The sequence below is a fragment of the Rhopalosiphum maidis genome, chromosome 1 (genome assembly GCF_003676215.2).
Source record: "Rhopalosiphum maidis isolate BTI-1 chromosome 1, ASM367621v3, whole genome shotgun sequence".
Taxonomy (NCBI): Eukaryota; Metazoa; Arthropoda; class Insecta; order Hemiptera; family Aphididae; genus Rhopalosiphum; species Rhopalosiphum maidis.
This window is the reverse complement of record NC_040877.1, coordinates 54,521,552-54,542,223: the sequence shown is the minus strand read 5'-3', so window position 1 is coordinate 54,542,223 and position 20,672 is coordinate 54,521,552. Positions and strand designations below refer to the sequence as shown.

The 20,672-nt window shown below is 25.8% G+C and overlaps 1 protein-coding gene across 2 annotated transcripts in view; it reads left to right on the top strand.

Annotated features, from left to right (window-relative positions):
* Positions 1-20,672, top strand: part of LOC113560762 (leucine-rich repeat-containing protein 24) — a 93,139-nt gene that overhangs the window by 35,175 nt on the left and 37,292 nt on the right. For both annotated transcript variants that reach the window (XM_026966819.1, XM_026966818.1), the window contains one exon: positions 2,185-2,245. The gene's annotated coding sequence lies outside the window, so the exon portion shown is untranslated. The remainder of the gene's footprint in view (positions 1-2,184; positions 2,246-20,672) is intronic.

Below are 20,672 nucleotides of genomic sequence, written 5' to 3'. Positions count from 1 at the left end.
AGTAAAATAGTTATTTTTCGTCTAAATATTAAACTATCTTAAAATTTAACCTTAAAATATGTATAAAAAAAAAAATTGTGTCTATGTATTTTTGATATTTTTTATTTTTTTAATCACAGTAAGGCAACTTATGTGGAACCTGATACTTCATTTTCAAACCTTAGCTATTAAAATTAAACACTTTAAAAATGTATAGTAAACTACAAAACATTTTACATTATTATTTTATGAAAAAACCAAATTAAAAATGGAATAACGGATAATAAGTAAGAACAAATGCAATGAAACAATTTTTTTATATCCTGTTTAGTGTATGCACAACCAACCTATATCAATAAATAAATATAAGTATTTATGTCACTAAGTATATTACGCCAAATAATTAGTGTATACGATTAATATTATTATTATCGTGTATGATGTATACCGCTATAACGTATACGTATTACGTATATATTATGTACAAGCATATTATATAGATATTCGTCAGTGGCGGCTTTAGAGTTTGATTCTGGGAGAGTGGCAAAAACATCACACAATTTTTTTAAAAATATTTTATAATATATTTATTCAAATTAGTGCTATATATTACCCACATTAATCATTAGTGCAAAATATATATATACCTAATAATTCCATTTTTTAAAACGAATTCTTATTTTCGATTTTTATTTTTAGCAAATCTATCTATAACTTTATCTATATCTATAGATTGTCTCGATGAATGTGCATGAGAGCGAGGTTAGGTTAGGTTATAATTATCTATTGCTTTTAACATTTTTTCTAAATTGAAATCATATATTATGATTTTTTTTTTAATGGTTAATGATTTTATGTTATTACTGCTATTAATGATTTTCATATGACCATATTATGTTTGATATAATTTCAATTTGACTAAAACTTCCAAAAATATAAAAATACCTTTTGGGAATTGGGATGCTATTTTAAAATTGTTCATTAAAGTGAGATCAAAAACATTTACAGTTATTGGTATTTTACTTAAATTTATATCTATATAATTATATTATGCCTAATGTTAAAAATAAAAATATATTTAATTGATTATATTACCATATAAAATTATTGTATAACGCAGGTAAAAATATGGCCTACAGTAGTTTAAAAAACTTTAAAATACATAATATGCACTATATTTTTTTAGCATTTGAAGTTAGAATTATTATAAAATTTGTCAAAATTCCATACTAATAATAGAAATTTAATTCCGTCTCCGTTCAACCATTCACAATCGTTTTTTATTGTATACAATAATTCATTGTATATAACTTATATGGTTTAGTCGTTTAGTGTAATCATTGAAAACATTTATTATATAATTTTTTTTTTTTTTTAATTAATCTAAATTCTAAAGTTATAGTATAGTGAACATTTATTGAAATGAAATAAAGAGTTTAGAGTAAAGAAATTGATCAAATAATTTTTAATTTAATATACTGAAATAATACGTATCATTACAATGTAAATTACAAGCCAGAGGTTAAATTTTTTACAATGGTAAATATTTTGATCGTCTGCTTGCGTAAAATGGCTATAGTAAAATAAAGCTACAAAAATTAAAACATTTAAAACGATATTAATCTGAACGCTAAACACGACATTCGTCAAACAGTCAAACATATTTATTAACAATAAGAAATCAACCAAATTAGAAATATACTATATAGAAAATCCGAGAGTCCCTATCGGAAAACCTTTTTCATACTACAATACTACATACTAGTGTTCTACGCGAAAATATAAGATAACGACTAACGAGAATTTACAATTAAATGATATATAGTAAACTAATATAATTTAATATTATAAACTGTAATAATATAAACGTATCATATTATACATATTATATTATTATTAAATTCGCCTGTTTTTTTTTGGGGGGGGGGCATGACCCCCTGAGCCCCCCGCTAGAGCCGCCACTGATATTCGTTCGTATACTACCTACGTATATTGTCTTTTAAAAATCGTTTTACGTATTATATTGAACCCTAAAATGCTATTGAACACGTATGCACTTTTGCGTTCGATAATTTATGAATTCCTTGCTCTATAAATATTATTATATTATAAGTTACATCAATGTTGTACCAACTGCACCCCTCTGCTGTTATGTATATCATATACGACAACTAAATTGACGTTTCGCTTTTCTTTGTGTTTCAGATTAATTTGAATTCAAGGAAACCGCTGTGCACTCTATACATGCTTTAATAAAATGTAATTGGTAAGTTTTCTCTCTTCTTATTTTACTCATTTTCCAACCAATTGGCATAATTGGAATTTAAAAAATATATATATTTGCCTCCGCTGACGGAGCGAAGTGCCAATGACTAATTATTGTATAAACCATTCATTACATAATATATTAAGAGGATTTATTTTTACATGAAAAATTATTTTATTCGTTTATTGTATTAATAGCCATGTAATATTGATTAGCATTATGATTCGAAAAAGAAAATTATTAATAAAATTTAAATCGTAAAAAGCATATATATATATATTTGATTAACAACCGTGTGGGTTATACAAAGTTTGATTTACAAGCAGCAATCTGTAAACTAAGATTCTTGAAGTAGTATCGAAATTAGATTGTCTTATTATCAGTCAACCTTTGCTAAAAAATAAAAAATGCTAACAATAGATAATCAACCAAGTAAAAATGGTGGTTTTCTTAAAAAATTGCTTTTGATTTTTATTTTTTACTGTATATTAAGATTTCTATTATAGTTAAACATATTATTTAAAATAGTTAAAGCTACATAGACTTAAAATTAAAATCTATAAAAAAATATTATAGTCAACATTTCATTATAATAGTACTTGTTATCTTTTTTGACTATCATTGATGAATTTACCGCACAATACATTTATGTTTTTTTTTTTATTTGGGTACAATAATAAATTTATACTTATCCCTTTAGTATTACTTCATTAAAATATATATCTTCAGTAAATATAAAGTTAAATAATATTCTGAAAATTAATAGTCAAATTCAAAAGCTGTGACTCGTGGGAAAATTTTTAGTTTGTACAGCTTGATTACCAGGAATTCTCTTTTTAGAACATTAATGAAAGCAAAATATTAACTTTATCACAATAATTATAGAATTATTTTAAAAATAATGAACATTTTTTACAAAGCATAGTTGTTGGAAAAAATTTTTTAATAAAATATATTTTCTCTTCCATACCAAATTTACAGGTTTTAGTAACACATTTCTCTAAAGTAGTTTCGCATAACTTGTTAATATTATAATCGTGAACTTAGTCGGGACACCTATTAAACCGTGCAAAATTGATTGCAAGATTACGTGACAAACGATGAAAAAATAATTTTCAGTGGCCGTTTTATTTTATGATACTGACCTATGTCATTATAGGAGTCCAAATAAGAAATATGTTTGCAAAATTGTTTTATTCACATAAATTCACATCCGTCTTTACCACATCAATATAATAACAAAGTGCGTGAGCATTATTTTATTTTTATTTTTATTTTTACCTTTTGGTATTATACATATTGTAATAACGTATTCATAGAAGCAAATAGTGTTTGAAATTTGGGGTCAAAGCCCCACCATGTTTGCGAATATGAACGTATTAGGTACGTATTAACACAATTAGTACTTAAGACTAATATTTCCATAAGTGTTTACAAGTCGTAAATATGAATTTTATATTTTAAGTAAATAAACCTTTGATAATGTAAATTATCAATTATGTGTATGTAAGATTGTATGATAAATTATTATATTTTAAAGAATAATCATGAACAAATTAAAATACTAAAATATATAAGCAACAGAAAAATACATAAATTAAAATAGTTAATATAATATTAATGTAAAATAAACAAAAACCAATCGGATAACTAAGTCATATATCAATGATTTTATTAATTTGTTTTTAATGATTCAACATAATATTACTTCTTAATTTTAAAACAACTCTTCTGTAACTATTCTATCGTTCGTTTGATTTAAATCAGTTACGGTGAACATTATAAAAGAAGATTTTAACGAACGCTACTGTATAGCTTGTTTTATGTTTATAATGCACTATACTTCTGTATAATTGTAATTCCCGTTCGACTAGAGTAAAAATAAGTATCAGAACACGAATATTGCAATGCGATCCTTCAAAATTATTTATCACTTTGTGTTATATTTGGAGACTTCAAAATACTCTAGAGATAAACAAATCTCCATTTTTAATTAACTTAAAATAATTTTAATTATAAGACTCCGTTTTACTGACATAGTGTATTATCGTTCAATATCACCTATTTTAACTTTTATTTTTATTTTTAATAGCAGAATGAATTGATTATCATCAAATTTAAATTAAAGGATATGACTTAGGATCCTACAATTTCCATTTTGGCTTTTTCGATTTTTTAATTTTTTAGTAAGTTCATAGAATGTTATTACTTATTACAAATTCATAACATTTTAATATGTACATTATATTTATATACGTTATGCATTGGTTTATACAACCAGTCATGCTGCTTTCAATATCCTCTTAAATTGATATAATTTTTATGTGACCTTCGTTATTATGGTTATAATATTTACAGCTATATATTATGTCCAAATCAGTTTGATGTTTTGAAATAACGAATACTAATTTATTAGTGATCTTTGTTGATTTTTCATCTATGTAAATATAAACATAATACATAATATAGTGTATGTATCGTCATATTTTTCTTCTAATGTTAATATTATATAAGACATGAGTCATTGACATTTGTCACTATATCTAGCTTAATATTTTATTATAATTTTTAGTATCGATATTATTGTTGTTCTTATTACTAGATATAATTTATATGGTACCTACTATGGTAGTAACTAGTAAGTTATCTTTCAGTCAACTGTTTCATACTAAAATATAACAATATTCATTTAATTGATTTAAAATAGTATAGGTAGTTATTAAACTTTATAAAAAAACAAAAAATATACAATCTCTTACATTATTACAAAATAATTACCAATTCAAATAATACACATATGATTTTAAATTTAAATATTGAATACGTTAAATCTAAACGGCACTACTATAATCACATTCATAATAGGCTAAGTGTAATATCTGATACTATTTATTTTTCCATTCATGATGATATTCTACTTGTGGTTTCATAAGACATATCATCTTGTATTTAAAAGGTTTAAACTACCGCCAATTTAATTTTTAGGATTATACTTCTTAAATTAAGTTTTAGTTACCTTACCGTACATATAATATATATATAAAATCTTTCAGGATTTATATAGGTGCTGTGCGATCTCCTCATGATAAATAGTTCTTTTTTTTTGGCAATTGTAGATTTTTGTTACAGATTTTTAACAAATATTTGTGTAAGTGGTCTTCTTCTATGTTTAATGTAGCAATACATTTGATATTTGTTTATTTTAGTAAAAGATTTATTACATAGGTAACTGAATAAAAAGGTTGTAAAATTTATTCTCAGATGTCAATATTTACTATTTCTTATATACATAACTTTACCATTTCATAAATAAATTAGGGTAAAGTATTTTACTGTTAAATAGATTTAGATCACTATTTATGTCTTGTACGTGTGACTTGCTTTTATAGTCGATCCCAAGATCCAATATAAATTAATGTAAGTATTTTTTTGTATGATAATTTCACTACATTAAATTAAAAAGTCTTTATATACTTTTGGAAATAGTTAATTGTGAATATGTTAGGTCTTATTTATATATAAAAATTACGAAAATCCAATTGAAAAATCGTGTTGTTTTATTAAATGAGTACGATAACCATAATAAGAATTCGAAATGGTTCTATAGAGAATTTCAATAACTGCTGATGTCTTTTCTCACACTTGGTCATTTGGTAATATTGTAGTTTCTGCGAAAATACTTACTGTCAAAGTACTTCTAAAAATACTATAAATAAATCTATTCTTTAATCTCTATACCAGGAACATTTCCACGCTCCATCACTCGTAAGACACCATTTCAAAATCCCATAATTGTACACCTAACCTTTCCATTCTAAATATTATTCCAAAAAAGTAACATATTCAAATTGTAACTATACAATTTTGTATTTTAAAATTAAATTTTCTACATTTCTACTAAGATTTAAAAAAATAAAGATATTTCTTCTTCTTATTAAAATATATTATTTTTATAACAAGCAAAACAAAAATACTCATCACAAATTAGTAATTACTATCAATAAATTAATACTTAAACAATATTTTAATTCAATTCTAATACATACTTAACTTGTATTCTATAATTAAATTAATTTGTATTCTAAACAGCGGCGTACGTAGAATTCGTTGATGTGGGGTTACCATTTATATGTATATAAATGTTTATTCCAAATGTTAATGCAATATTCCATAAAAGAAATCATTATACATGTTTTACTTATGGAGGAGTTAAATCCTTAAATCCCCCACCCGTTGGTACGCCACTGATTTTAAATATTATATAGTCATAATGGAGAATTATGACTATATAAGATATTTGCTAATGACAATATATTTGTATTATTTAAATATTTGATATATTTAAAAGCTTATTGTTTTTTTATGAGAAAAAAATGTTTATATTTTTTAACACATTTTCTTTCATTTCATGTATATTTTGAATTAACATAGTATATGCTTTGAAAAAGTTAATGTTAATGCGTGAAATTTACTAGAGGTCGAAGTATTAATATTCTAGTTATTTAGAGCGTAAATATTATTATACATATTATAGAATTATTAAATCGATAATCTACCACTAAGTGTGCCTATATTATTAACATAACCATTCCAAGGACGCCATCGTCACTCGTTATGTAAAATCTGTGCTTAGTCAGATGATGAATCAAAATATCATTATATAAATTGTTTAGGTACCTATAGGTTAAAATGTCCTCTTTGTAGGGGAATGTTGTTTTATACAGAAAAAATAATGCAAATTGTAATAAATAAATACAAAATAAATAATGTACAAATTCTCACAGTGCAGTCTAACATAATATGTATATACCTAATTATAATATATAATATATTTATTTACGTATGGTTATTCTTATTAATAATTAAAATAATCATAATAACAATAATAATTATTAATAGTATTAGTAATATGTTCCCTTAAGGGGATTCGATACCGTGATTTTTTGTTTTTGTCTAACGCACGCGTGACCAAGCGATAAGAATTCTAAAAACAGATTTAAATATGTCGTTGAGTCTACTTGAAATTGAAATACGACAATTTTTAATTACTCTTTTTCACATAATTTTTTTAGGAATTTGAAGGAAAATATCAAATCTGTGAAAAAGTCGTTTTAATAGACTTGACGACAAATTCAAATCTGTTTTCAGAATTATTATCGATTCATTGGATCAATTGGTATGATTGGTAAAGGATCCGTCTAAAATCCTATGTCGCGCGTGCATTAGACAAAAACAGAAAATCACGGTATCGAATCCCCTTAATTCTAATATCTGAAGACGAAATCAATAAATATATTACTCACCAAATACTTATGTATATTAAAAACTTGTTTCCTAAATTGTCCACATTAATTTCGGGAATACTTTTTTACTCTCACTTATTTCCAACATAATTTTATTACTGTGATATTTGCTGCCAACTGAAATTATTTTTCATTCACATCGTATTTATTTTTTTCTTTGTACCGTAATAAGTAACGGGTTTCTATAATTCTTATTTTTCGTTTCACTGAAGACCGAGACCAAAATCAAAATTGTACGGAACGATAAAACCAGAAGGTTACTCAATCTACAACTTCGATGCGTATAAAAACGTTTATTGCGGTCGTGCCGGCTATTAATGTACAACAGTAAACAGGCCGATACGTTAACAGAGGTACATAATATAATATGTAAAATGTATAAATATGAAAACAGTGTTAAGTTTTTTATATTTACGAGTTGAGCATTATTTCACCGTGAATTTGTTATTTTATTCTTTAATATAATTGTATTGTATCTTTTTTCTTTTGGTCTAATAACTTTATACTGAGTTCAAGATGCAAGATAAGAATAATCAGAAATGTCAGTTTTCACTTCAGTATTAATTGTCGGAATTATCCTTGTGCCACTCATCGGTACTCGAATGTCGTTAATGTCAGCTAAGTGATACGCGTTGATATCATAATTTATACAGTGTGATTCACTAAGCATTTTTCCTTAGTTATGCATTTATTAAAATTCTGATGTTTGGCATTTTTAAGTATGCTTAATAAAGATTATATTTTCAAATACTTAGATTTGTGTATACTACATAAGGAGTGTTCTAAAGAAATACAGATTTTTTTTTTAAATGAGAATTTTCCTGTTTACTGTAAATTATTAAGCGTGGGTTTTATTTATTAATTGTAATTTTTATTATGTTCTGTATATTTATACGAAACAAAAAAAGCTGTGAAAATTTATGTAAAGCTATATATAGTTACCAAAATTCTACTATACTGATAAGGATAACCTTAAAGTGCCTACATTTTATTTACTTTTTATTACTATTACATAGTAATCATACCTACCAACTATCAATATTGAAATAATCAAGCTTTTTTTATATAAAAAAAAATAATGTATATAAATTAATGAATATGTGTATGGAGCACGTGTGTTTTAATAAAAACGGAAACTTTACCTATACTATTATTTTAATAATTGTTTTAGTCTTAAATTAACTATAAATGCTATAACTTGTTAATAACTCATCTTGAAATACAAATATTTAGAAAATATATTTTTCAACATAAAAATGTATGTCACTGACATCGTGATGCCAAAAACACACACGCATCCCGACGTAATATCACTTAACATTTACGTTAAGGTGTCGATGATGTATACCTACGAGCTACGCGTAGGTATACATTAGGTTTTTTTTTTTTGTGTGACAATATCTTATATTTTTAATTAATTCGTTTGAGTGATTATTATGACCTTTTGCCATTTTATTTATTTTGTTAATATTCATAAATGTCCTTACTTTTTTGATACTATCTTGATAATTCTACAGGTACCTATATATTATAATATGTTATAATTGTGGTAATTATTCTTATTTTATTTAATAACTAATTTCAGTTGTAAGAACATTATAACAATAAAAAAATGTGCTTTGTTTTCAATCCTGTGCACTGTAATAACAAAAAAATCGTGTCACTATGTATTTTCGTTATTAAAAAAAAAATATATATATATAATATTATATAATCATAACAATAACGAACTAAGCCCTCGTGCACGAGAGGGAGTTGCACCGGCTTCCAGTACCGTAAATAATAGATATTTATGGTGATGGCGAATTTTATTGCCAACGCACAATTATTCGTATCCGAGGTTAAAAGAAAGAATAATAATAAAATAAAGAAAAACTATTTTGTTTTTAAATATAAAACTATATATATTATTGTCTCGTATGCAATGAGGTGCTTTAAGACCCGGTGATAATCTATTTAAGAGTATAATATTATACCTACTTAATACAAAACAATATTTAACCAGTATAACACTACTGTAATATAACACGCGGCTATTGCGGTCTGTGCAATAGTTCATCACAAATTAATATATTATGAGCTGTAATTTATTTTAAAGCTGTAATTTTTCTTAAGCATTTTGACTTGCAATATGCTCGTAATTAATTCTCGTTTAACAAGAGCCAATATCGTGAAATTAGTATTCGTTGCGTGTACAGCCTGGACGTCATGATAATTCATTAATATATAAAACGATTTCATTTTAGTAACATGTATTCTAGAATGTCGTTCTGCAGAAACAACTGGAGCTATACAGCGAGAGGAAATAATCGCACAGAGACTGTTAATTACTGTTTTTGAAACCTGTAGTAGAAAACTGGAGAACCTTTCTACCCTGTTGGATAGTAATAGGTATTTTATAGTGTTTCTTTATTTAAAACTGTTTTAATGAAAATGTAATTATTTGTACAATATGCCTTTTATTTTCGGTTAAAAAAAAATGCATATATATTTTACAAAAACAAAATAGTATTCAATATAATACACTTATTTAAGTTAAATGTGTTTAAAAAATCATCAAACTATTATTTTTCCATTAAAAGTGAAATCTTACCATATCTATAGGTAATTGAATTTAAATTATTATAAAAATATTTGGTGATTTTAATATCATTTAACTACATAGGCGATAATTTCATAATATTGTATATGTTTGTACTAAAATTTATAGATAAGGTATAGGTGTTAACATTTTTTTTTCAGGTATCTTATAACAGTTTAATGTATATTTGATTATGTATTTTCTATATCCGTGTTATATCACCAATAGTGAACAAAAAAAAAAAAAAATATATAAATAATACACCGAAAAAAAATCTTGTGAATGTATGGAACGATTCCAACAAAATTGTGTTTTGACATTAAACATCTGCTCGGGAATATTGAGAAAACCCAAATCTAAATAGTTATAAATATTTATTGTCCTAAACGTGTTATTTTCAACATTTAAACTAGCAAATTAAAAAAAAACTCCTGACTTGTCAAATTGCACCTACAAAATAGTAAGGATGCTCGAATATCTAAAGGGATCAACTTGAAACGTGTCTATTATATATATATATATATGAACACAATACCATGTAATCATATAAATTATTTAATTTATCATCGACCACTATGACAATGCGAATCGATAAGGATATTTAATAATAATATAATAAAATTGATTACATCAGCTTTTCTGTGTTACAATTTCACTGATATTTTATATAATATCATCCTACCTGACTCCTAATATTTATTACATACCTATAGTTTTATTATCGTAAACACATTTCCCTCGTCTTGACGTCGTCAGTCACCGCCACTTTCCGCTTTTCACTCCCAAAATGTTCATGCCTACTTGTAATATAATCCTCACCAATTTTGGGTCATAATTTTAATCCGGATTAACATTTACATTAATTTAATATAATATTATACAGATAAACTATGAAAATTATGCCAATGTTTAAAATTGTGCGCACAGTATAGAATTCAGTTAGAAAATTAAAGTCTTAAAATATAAATTTTTTTTTTACAGATTATAGTGTGTTACCTATATATGTTAACTGTATACCTACCAAGTTAATTTTTAGGTATATTAATGCTGTTCGAAACTCAAAGTATTATTACTTTCATTTTATCAATAGGTACATTTTATACTTAATTGAATTACAACTGTTTAAACTTTGGGTACGATTTAAAAATTACATGGTAAATTAACGTTAATCATAAATACATAGGTATATACGCAGTTGTTTCGGTGTACCAATGAGTGCACGATAATTACAATATCTAGTATAACATTATTTTTATTTTATTATTAAACGCTAGTTTAAAAAAGTAGCATGCTAAAATTATGTTTAGCTCTTTTAAGACACATACCATTGTGCTTAAATATACTTTGAGTTTTGCTTGAAGTGTGGTCGTTGGTTGTGGGGTGTCTGTCTCTACGATGTGTTTATTTTACATTCATTGGGGTCATTGAACTTATTTTTTTTTATAATTTAAACGTCGACTTGACTTTTTGTGTCAGTCCCGGCACACAATTTAAAATTAAATCTGGATTTATTATTTTTACTAAGTTAAATGATTGATACACTACACAAACCAAATTCTACTTTAAAAATAAAATATTTATACTTGCAACTTATGCTATTTAGTATAAAACCGGTTAAGCGACTTTTCCTTGGCTCGATTAACTATAGACTATACGACACTGATAAATGAAAAATTGTTTACAAATTTTATTGTTCTACTTGTCATGCATAAAATAAATCTTATACCACTAACCAATACGTTTGAATTATAATATCTTATTTGAAATTCATGAAACGATGTAAACCATGTACATCAGATATTAGTAGATATATCTTTATGAGTATATATATATATATTACTATTCATGCGTTCTGAGTACAAATAATTGAAATTTTTTATAACTTTCTCATTGAAGTAATTTCTGTATCATCATAATGGAATCGTATAAAATCTGTACTCGATCCATAAAATCACTGCTTGTTGGTTAACAAACTCAGTTATTTCAATACGAATAAAACATAAATATGTATATATTGGTATAAAACTATATTTTTTGTATAAATGTATTATAAAAATTGTTTATTTTGGTTGTAGTAATATATTAAATAAAGAATTATGTTTCCAAGTATTACATTTAAATTCATTAAAATAATTTAATTTGCTAGGTATGGTTCATTCAAAATTGAGTTCATTTACTACCTTAGAGTGAAAGCTTATTACAACGTACATTTAAAAAATCTTCGCAAGCATTAAAGTAATAATGATTTTCTAAACAAACTATACTTTTAGGATATGAAGTATACAACATTGATTTACAATGTATAGAAATATATTTTTCTGTTAAGATTTTTTCTATTTTACAATTCTTTCGAACATCAATGTTAATTTATTATACTTACACAACAATAAATAGTATATTCTATTTACGTGTTAATTATTTTTGTTTTCAAATATTTTATTTATTCTAACCTATCATTACGAAATTCCATACACCAATTTAAAACTATGTTTTAACTTCACAGGAAATGTAAAACAACACAATTTATAATTCTGACTTTATAAATTATTATGTATAATAATATTTATAATATCATACTGATATTATGGATATCAATACTTGTGATGAACGTTTCACGGTCTAATAAATCGACAGGGTGCAGTTTACTACTGCATGATTGAAAACAATTATATATTCTGAATTAAAACTAAATTGAATCCTCGATTTTTAGTACAAACAAATAAATAAATTCTCTCAGATAGCAAATGACATCATGCAATGCATATCATCCAAACACAATTTGTCACTCAAAGAACTTATTTATAATTAATACCTATTCGTTGTTTTTTTACACTGTAACTGAGCGAGCTAATAGTATTTTATAAATTGTTCATATGCACCTATTTGAAATAGTTAATTGTTTTTCATTCCATTGATAAACTAATTGTTCATTCGAATATTTTTTTTCGTGTAAAGTTAAAAATTTAAATTAATTCATTTATACCTATTCAATTAGATATTATAATTTATTTAAATAGTTAAATATGAATATTAATAAATAATAGTAATCATAATAGTTAGACGAAGTATTAGAGTTTGTATACATATTTATATTAAACTATTATACTACCAAGAATACTATAGTAACTGGCTACTTTCAAGTGTATAATACATGTTAAATACTATACCTATAATATGAATTCAAATATTATAGACAATTTCAAACTTAAGGTTTGTAAATGTACATAATATAGAGCTTATCAAATTTTATTTTGTAAATAGTATTTAAAATTTTTTTCTACAGAAATGATTTATATATCACAAACACAATACATTCACTGTTTCTACTTAAACTTATTGAAAAAAGTATTCTTATCGACCTACTTTTTCATATTATATTGTACCACAAAATTGTTGTTCAAACTTGATTAATTTAATTTAATATTCCATTTTTATCTATACTTTTAACTGATCACTTTTTGTTATTAAAAATGACTAGTTCATTAAATTTGATTATAATTTTGCCAAGAATTTTTACTGCATCCAGATAATTTGAATCAAATTTCAATTCTAATTTCTAATTCATTGTTAAACTTTCGATTATATTGATCAGTGATCTCCACGAAAAATGAGCGTTAATATAAAAAAAAAACGTCCTTGAAACAAAATACATTTATCATTAGTATATAAAAAAAAATCTCATCAGACTTTTTATATTTGTGCACAATGTATATACCACCTATAATATTGTGTGATACCACAATTGTCATATTTTAATACATAGTATACCTATGTAGGCTATAGCTCCCTCATGTCAATATAATGTCTACAAAACATTCATGTTAAATATTTGTGTTTGATGTATACGGGGTGTCAACTACACGCATGTAGACTGGAAAATATACTCTAATATAGGATAGTAATAATTGAAGATCGTGAAAAACAATTTTGTTTTAAAATATCCTACTCCCATATAATACGTATAATATAGGTAGGTCGCAATGACGAGTCACATACATTTTGTCATTTATGTCCGCACTATTATTATTGTTATTGAAATGAAATATATACGATGAAAATAATTGTATTCTACTATTATCCTACGATTATATATCATTAAGACCAAAACTATTTTCCAAATTACATTTATAAAAAAAAAAAATGTCACCCGAGGCCTATAATTTGTTCCTCTATATAAAGTATTTATTGTATTATATATGTAAATTGATAGCTATAATATATATTGTATATTTAATATTTATGTATAATGATTGAATAGTGTCGCGCCTCCGGAAGACGTTAAATTATTTAGGTTATTAATGTTTTTTCTTAAAATGTTTCTATACCCTTTTGTGCTGGCCGTTAATCAATAATGACAAATCGCCTACGTCTTACGTAAGTAAAAAAGAAGACTGAAAAACGAAAAAACGTTTAGTCACCCCCCCCCCCCCTACTTACGACGGTTTCTTGTATTTAATGAAATTCTTGGATGGTAGATCTATAACAAAGTTTAATACACTCGATACATCGGTGAAAAACGGTGTCGCTTGCCATAGATATACGCCTTGTATTGCAGGAGAAATAGAAATCATTGCTTGTGTATAGTAAGGCGAAATCATTAAACCGACCGCAATATCCTGTGCCCACCAGATGTATGGTCAAAATGTTCCTCTGGGAAGGGGGGCTACATACATAGATTGCCTTAAAGTTATTTGGAAAAAAACATTCTACAATCACCGGTAAAGAATTTCGTTGTGAACTTTTTGAGAATAGGTTTAAATGGAAATGAACCGGAGGGCAACAGATTTCATTAGGAAAATACCACATGGCTTTTACTGGGCACGTGTTATTGAAGAAACGAGTAAAAAATAAAATAAAAACCGTCACCGTGAGTTTCTATTACCGGAAACTTTAAACTCCCCACAAATTACGTTTTAACGACTTACAAACCATCTCCTTAAACGTCAATAATATTTCTCAAATCCTTCACATTATCTCATTTTCAATCAGTATTTTTCGTCTACACGCCGCTTTATTTATTGGGCTTGTATTATCTTCTTTTTTTTTGTGTAGTAACGCAAAAACTTAACGATACGAACGAGGCAGTAAAAATCATGATACATTTAATCCAAGCCATGCGTAAAGTAAGTAGATGAATCATCAGTACGTGGTGATTATAGCAATTTCCGTAAGAGACGATTAATATATAATTTTTATTATATACTAATCAGTTAAATCATATAAATTATTATTCGAAAGTTAAGAATAATTTACACCTACCTGAGTATAATAATATAGTTGTGCATGGTTGGTCAAAATGTTAAATTACTTGTAATTTATTGTGTGTAAAGATTTGTTTACTCGCAACGACATAGTTTTAGTTTAGGATATTTTTAACCGATATAGTGTTCACTTTTAAATTTTCATTTATATCAAGTTAGATAAAACATTTTTGATTTTGAGGAGAGGAACCATCGTGGCCATACCACACCGTAATTTTAGATTTTCTATCATTTTTTTTTTTTTTTTTAATTAGATCTTATACTTTTAACATTTTGCAACGAAAAATCATAGTTGACTAAAAAAACACAAAGTCAATAGTAATCCGTTCTGTTGATAATAATTTTTTTCTAAAAAGTCTCTAAAATTTACCATTCCGTGTATGTATTATTCAATAAAAGCAATTCCTCTGCTAATGGTGAAGCTATTTATTATATATTATACACGTAAATATGTTTTTGTGTTATATAGAATATCTAATGTATACCAGCATCTATCACAACTGTATATTATGTATCACTAAAAAACAAAGTATGAAATCAAAAATAAAAAGCCGTAAGTTAGGAGTAAAAATAAATTACCAAATAAAGGGCGGACTATCCTCGGATATATAGAGATAATAGGATTTAATTTTTTTTTGTTTTTTATTCATCTCTTCTGTTGATTATTCAAATAGTAATTGCTGTACAATTGTACGGTTGTGAGATTATGTTTATTATACGCTTATTGAAATGCCTGACGGCATGTAGTTTATTACTCGTTATGATAAGCTCGTGTTCAGTGTCGTTCTCGTCGAGGACATGGTTCATTCATTATTATATTTATTATTGTTATATGTGACCAAACGAAAGTCTGTGTGTGTACTACGCATTGTATGCCGTACTATCGTATATTATACAAAATACTAAACAATATCTATCGAAAATAAACCTCAAGTCTAGATGCACGGCCCCTACTATTGTGAAATCAGTATTGAGTAGAAATAACTTAAAATAATCTATTTCATTATTATTATTATTAGCATTTATCTGGGATCATTTGTTTTTCTCTTTTTTCATATTGATGATTAAATAGCAATTTTAATAAGGTAAGTAGTCGTTTAATATGGGTATTAAATCATAAATTGTGAGAACCACAGGAAACAACCTGGTTATTAATTATTTTTTATTATTAATATTTTTTATTTATAATTTTGCATAGTTATTAATGTATTATATATATATCTATATTCTATAACATTACAATTCTTTGTCAACTATATCGACGACAAGACGCACTGTTTTGTATATAATACTATTCTACAAGGAAGGTCGTGTCTATATTAGCGGCTTTGTCCGTTTTAACAGTCAACGTAAGGTAGTCGTACCGATCTTAATAAGTTAATTATGTTTTATAATATATACCTGCATTGCAAGATGTCATTTTGGTATCAGCGTAGGTGTTGTTCGACAACAATATTCCCATGTACGAAAATTTTTAAGCCTTTAACCTTGTTTAAAAGAGATAATAAAATACAATATACGGATTGCCTTTTGTTATCGATTTCCTACAAAACATTAAAGTAAGACTCATTAAAGTAGATCGACTAATATTATGATATGTCATGTTCGTGTAATATTATTTCTGCGTGTAATTTTCCTGTAAACATCACTCATACTGCGTCGTCGTGGATGTCTAGAACATATTCGTCAGCGCATTTATATTCTCTTATATAAAATAAATATAATATTATTATATACCTATCTAATATAATTGTTAGTGTTTATTACGTGTTTGTTATTATAATATCAATTGTCCATGTTTTTTTCACTCTCCACATAATATTATATTACTGTGTAAAATATGTGAAAAGTGCTACAAACCAAATAACAAGTTTGTATTATTATAATAGAAGAATCGGTTATTTTTAACTCTACAGTAATAGGTGGGTCTGTTACACGGAGGACCACAGTTATTGTATCCCATTATTACAGAAACTATTGTACTGCGCTTTCCAAACGGCTGCCGTTAGTAAAGGGGGGCTGTAACGTCATTCGAGACGAGTTTGGATGTATTTTGTACAAAAAGCCAGAAATCTGTACGGTCTATTTGAATATTATCCTTGTTCGTTTCAATGCAATTTCTGAAATAACAATCGGGTTTTGTTAAACATTTCGTATTGTATTCGTTTTTATTTATAACGTTTTTGTCTATAATGACCTACATTCGCCATTACGTAAATTATGTTTTCAAAAAAAAAAAAAAAAAAATTGAAAAAATGATCAATTGTTTGGACTTCAAGAACAATAGGATAAATAATCAAGCATGTGTGTATCGATATCGCCTTTATAATATAATATATTATTCAATAATTATTATCTACTATAGGTACATTGATTTTGAACATATAGGTATTCAACGTGCATAACGTTGTGGCACTTTCTCCGGACACTTTTGTTAAGGGTGCCTAAATTAATATTAATCATATAATATAATAAACACATAATATTATTTAAATATAATATAAGAATAATAAAAATAAAAATATATTTATATATATGTAACGGACATAATTTGGTAAATTATAATTTTAAATTTTAGATTTGTATGATAAATTATTAACTTTATATAATTTAGTAACTAAAGTCTAAAATAATGAAGTTTTATAAAAAAAGTTTTTTGAAGTAAATTTTATTAAATTCAAATTTAAAACAATTTTACGCGACACAGCCTTGTGCTAATATGGATCAAATACTTACATTTCACTCAAACATGGTAATATTCTACTCTTGATAGAACTATTTTATATTACAAATTATACTTTTTTTTAAATTTAAATTAGCACTTTATATTTTAAAATTTAATAAATATATGGTTTTGAACACGATTTGTCTATTTATAAGCAAGTGTATTTTTAAAAAGAAACTTAGCAAATAAGTTTATACATTTTAGTTGAGATGTTCTAATATGCCTTATATATCCTTATACGAGAAAGTAAGTAGGAAATGAATTATGACTATGGACCGTTATTTTTCATTTTGATATTTATTTATACTTTGTGAAAATAATTGCAAAAAACAATTATCATAGAGTTGGGCGAGCTAGATGCTCGATTCTAAAATAAATTTCAAACAATTTCTGAATTATTTAATAGCAATATCAAAATAAATAAACAAGTTCTGCCATCTATCGGACAAATTGTTTTAGGTTTGTGCCAGTTTAGCTTTAAAATATTGAATTATTCAAGAATGTGTTACTTTATGTTGATGTTGTATAGATTTATACCTTAGTCCGCGCGCAAAAAAATTAGGTAAGTAACCAAAACTTGATGATTTCTATTAGATTATAAAGCGCTAAAATTTTAAGATTTTAATAAAATCCATATATATATATGAATTTTAAAGTTATTTAATCGAGTTTTCAATTTCTGAGTTAAAAGTTGGTGTGTTATAGTGATATAAAGTGATATAGATGTTTGTAATCAATTACTGGCTTGAATATCGAATACTTCATTTTAAACTATTTTATTCTAGTCCTCTGGATATTATTGATTTTATTATTTACAAATGAATAATGTTCACTAATCTTTACATAGCTAATATAATAATGTTTAAAAATTAAACATTCTTTTAATGATAACAATATTATAAAATTACGTTTTACTCTGAAATGATATTTTAATCCATCGTATAAGTTAAAAATCGTCCGATAATTTATTGTTATTATTATTATTTGTTTTATGTGTGATTAGTTCATTACCAACAAAAAAATCAAGTTATACTTTTTGAAAAAATTACTATGCAATTACTAGAAAAAATATCATAAGATCTTAGCTATGGTGAATACATTTTTCAGCTTTCTTCAGTGTTAATACTGAAATAATTTAATGGAAAGTAAATAGTAAAAGGATCAAAATAAATTTGCTGTGAAGTGAACTTGGAAATGAGACGCTAGCAAGCATACACCGTCTGACAATTGAAATTTTTAACATATTATATATTATGTATTTTGTACCGCGGATTTGACATCCGTGCAACATAATATAGGTAGGCGTTGTGTATATATAAGAGAAAGGGACTATATTAAACTAGAAACCGCTGCTTGTATTTATAACTAACTCAACATGGTTTATTCAATAGATACTATGCATCGATGCTATTTATTGGGTTGGTGAATCTCAATGTCGATTGGTGAATAAAATATTTTTTCGAGCACCGCACTCAAGCCTCCCCTTCAATAAACTTTGAGCCACCACACTATATATATACTAAACAGTTGAGATTTATTATATACAGTCTTGGGGATGAATTCTACAAGTTATAACGACCACAAAATCGGTTGTCAATCAATAATGCTAACGGCTATATTATATTATTACGGTCTCAAAATTGAGTCGAATGGTGTACGTGCGGTCATTTGTACTTGTCTTATATATATATATGTGTGTGTTTGTAAATACGATAGCTGGGGTCGTGTGTAATTTATGATGGCTATAAAACATGGACTCTACAGCTGGTGCACAGCGTCATTCGTTTAATTCGAGACGAGCAATTCATGAAATCGCGCACGCCTCAAACGAAGGCGTATTATTGGAGACAACAGGATGGGTCTTTTACTATTATTAATAAAATAATATTATCGTGTTCTAGTATCATTATTATTATAGTCGTATCTGGATGTGTGACGTAGAAAGAGACACTACGGACGGTGTTTGTTTGTTCCTCGCAGGGTTTCCTGTTCGATAAACATAATATTATCATATTAGTACCATTTACCTCTCCGTTTCTGACTTAAATCGATAGCAAATTGGCTGTTACCTGGGAGTATTGTCTGATATATACCAGTAACTATCAGTATTATTTTAATATAATATGTATCTGGTATTTTATTTTTGGTACTTATAAATCTGTTGTATGTGCGTATTTCGGTATCCATTCGCATTGTTTGACGCGTTCTATATTTTTGTTGATATTATAAATGTCTTAAAACTATTACTTATACATTATGTTTAATCATGTATTTGCAAGGCTTAAAGTGGAAAATGTCTCCATATAGTCTTAAGCGTTCCATATATAATTGTATATCTAATGCATTTATGCATATAATATAATATGTAAATATAATAATGTATAAACAATTAGTTGTGAATACTCAATACTCATCCCACTTTTATCCCTGAATAATGTTCAAATTTGTAATTTATTTCATGAAAACTTTAAATTACAAATAATACTACATTTTTAAGAATAACTAATGTTTATACAAATTTAATATTTTGAAAGAGAATATTTTTTCTCATAACATT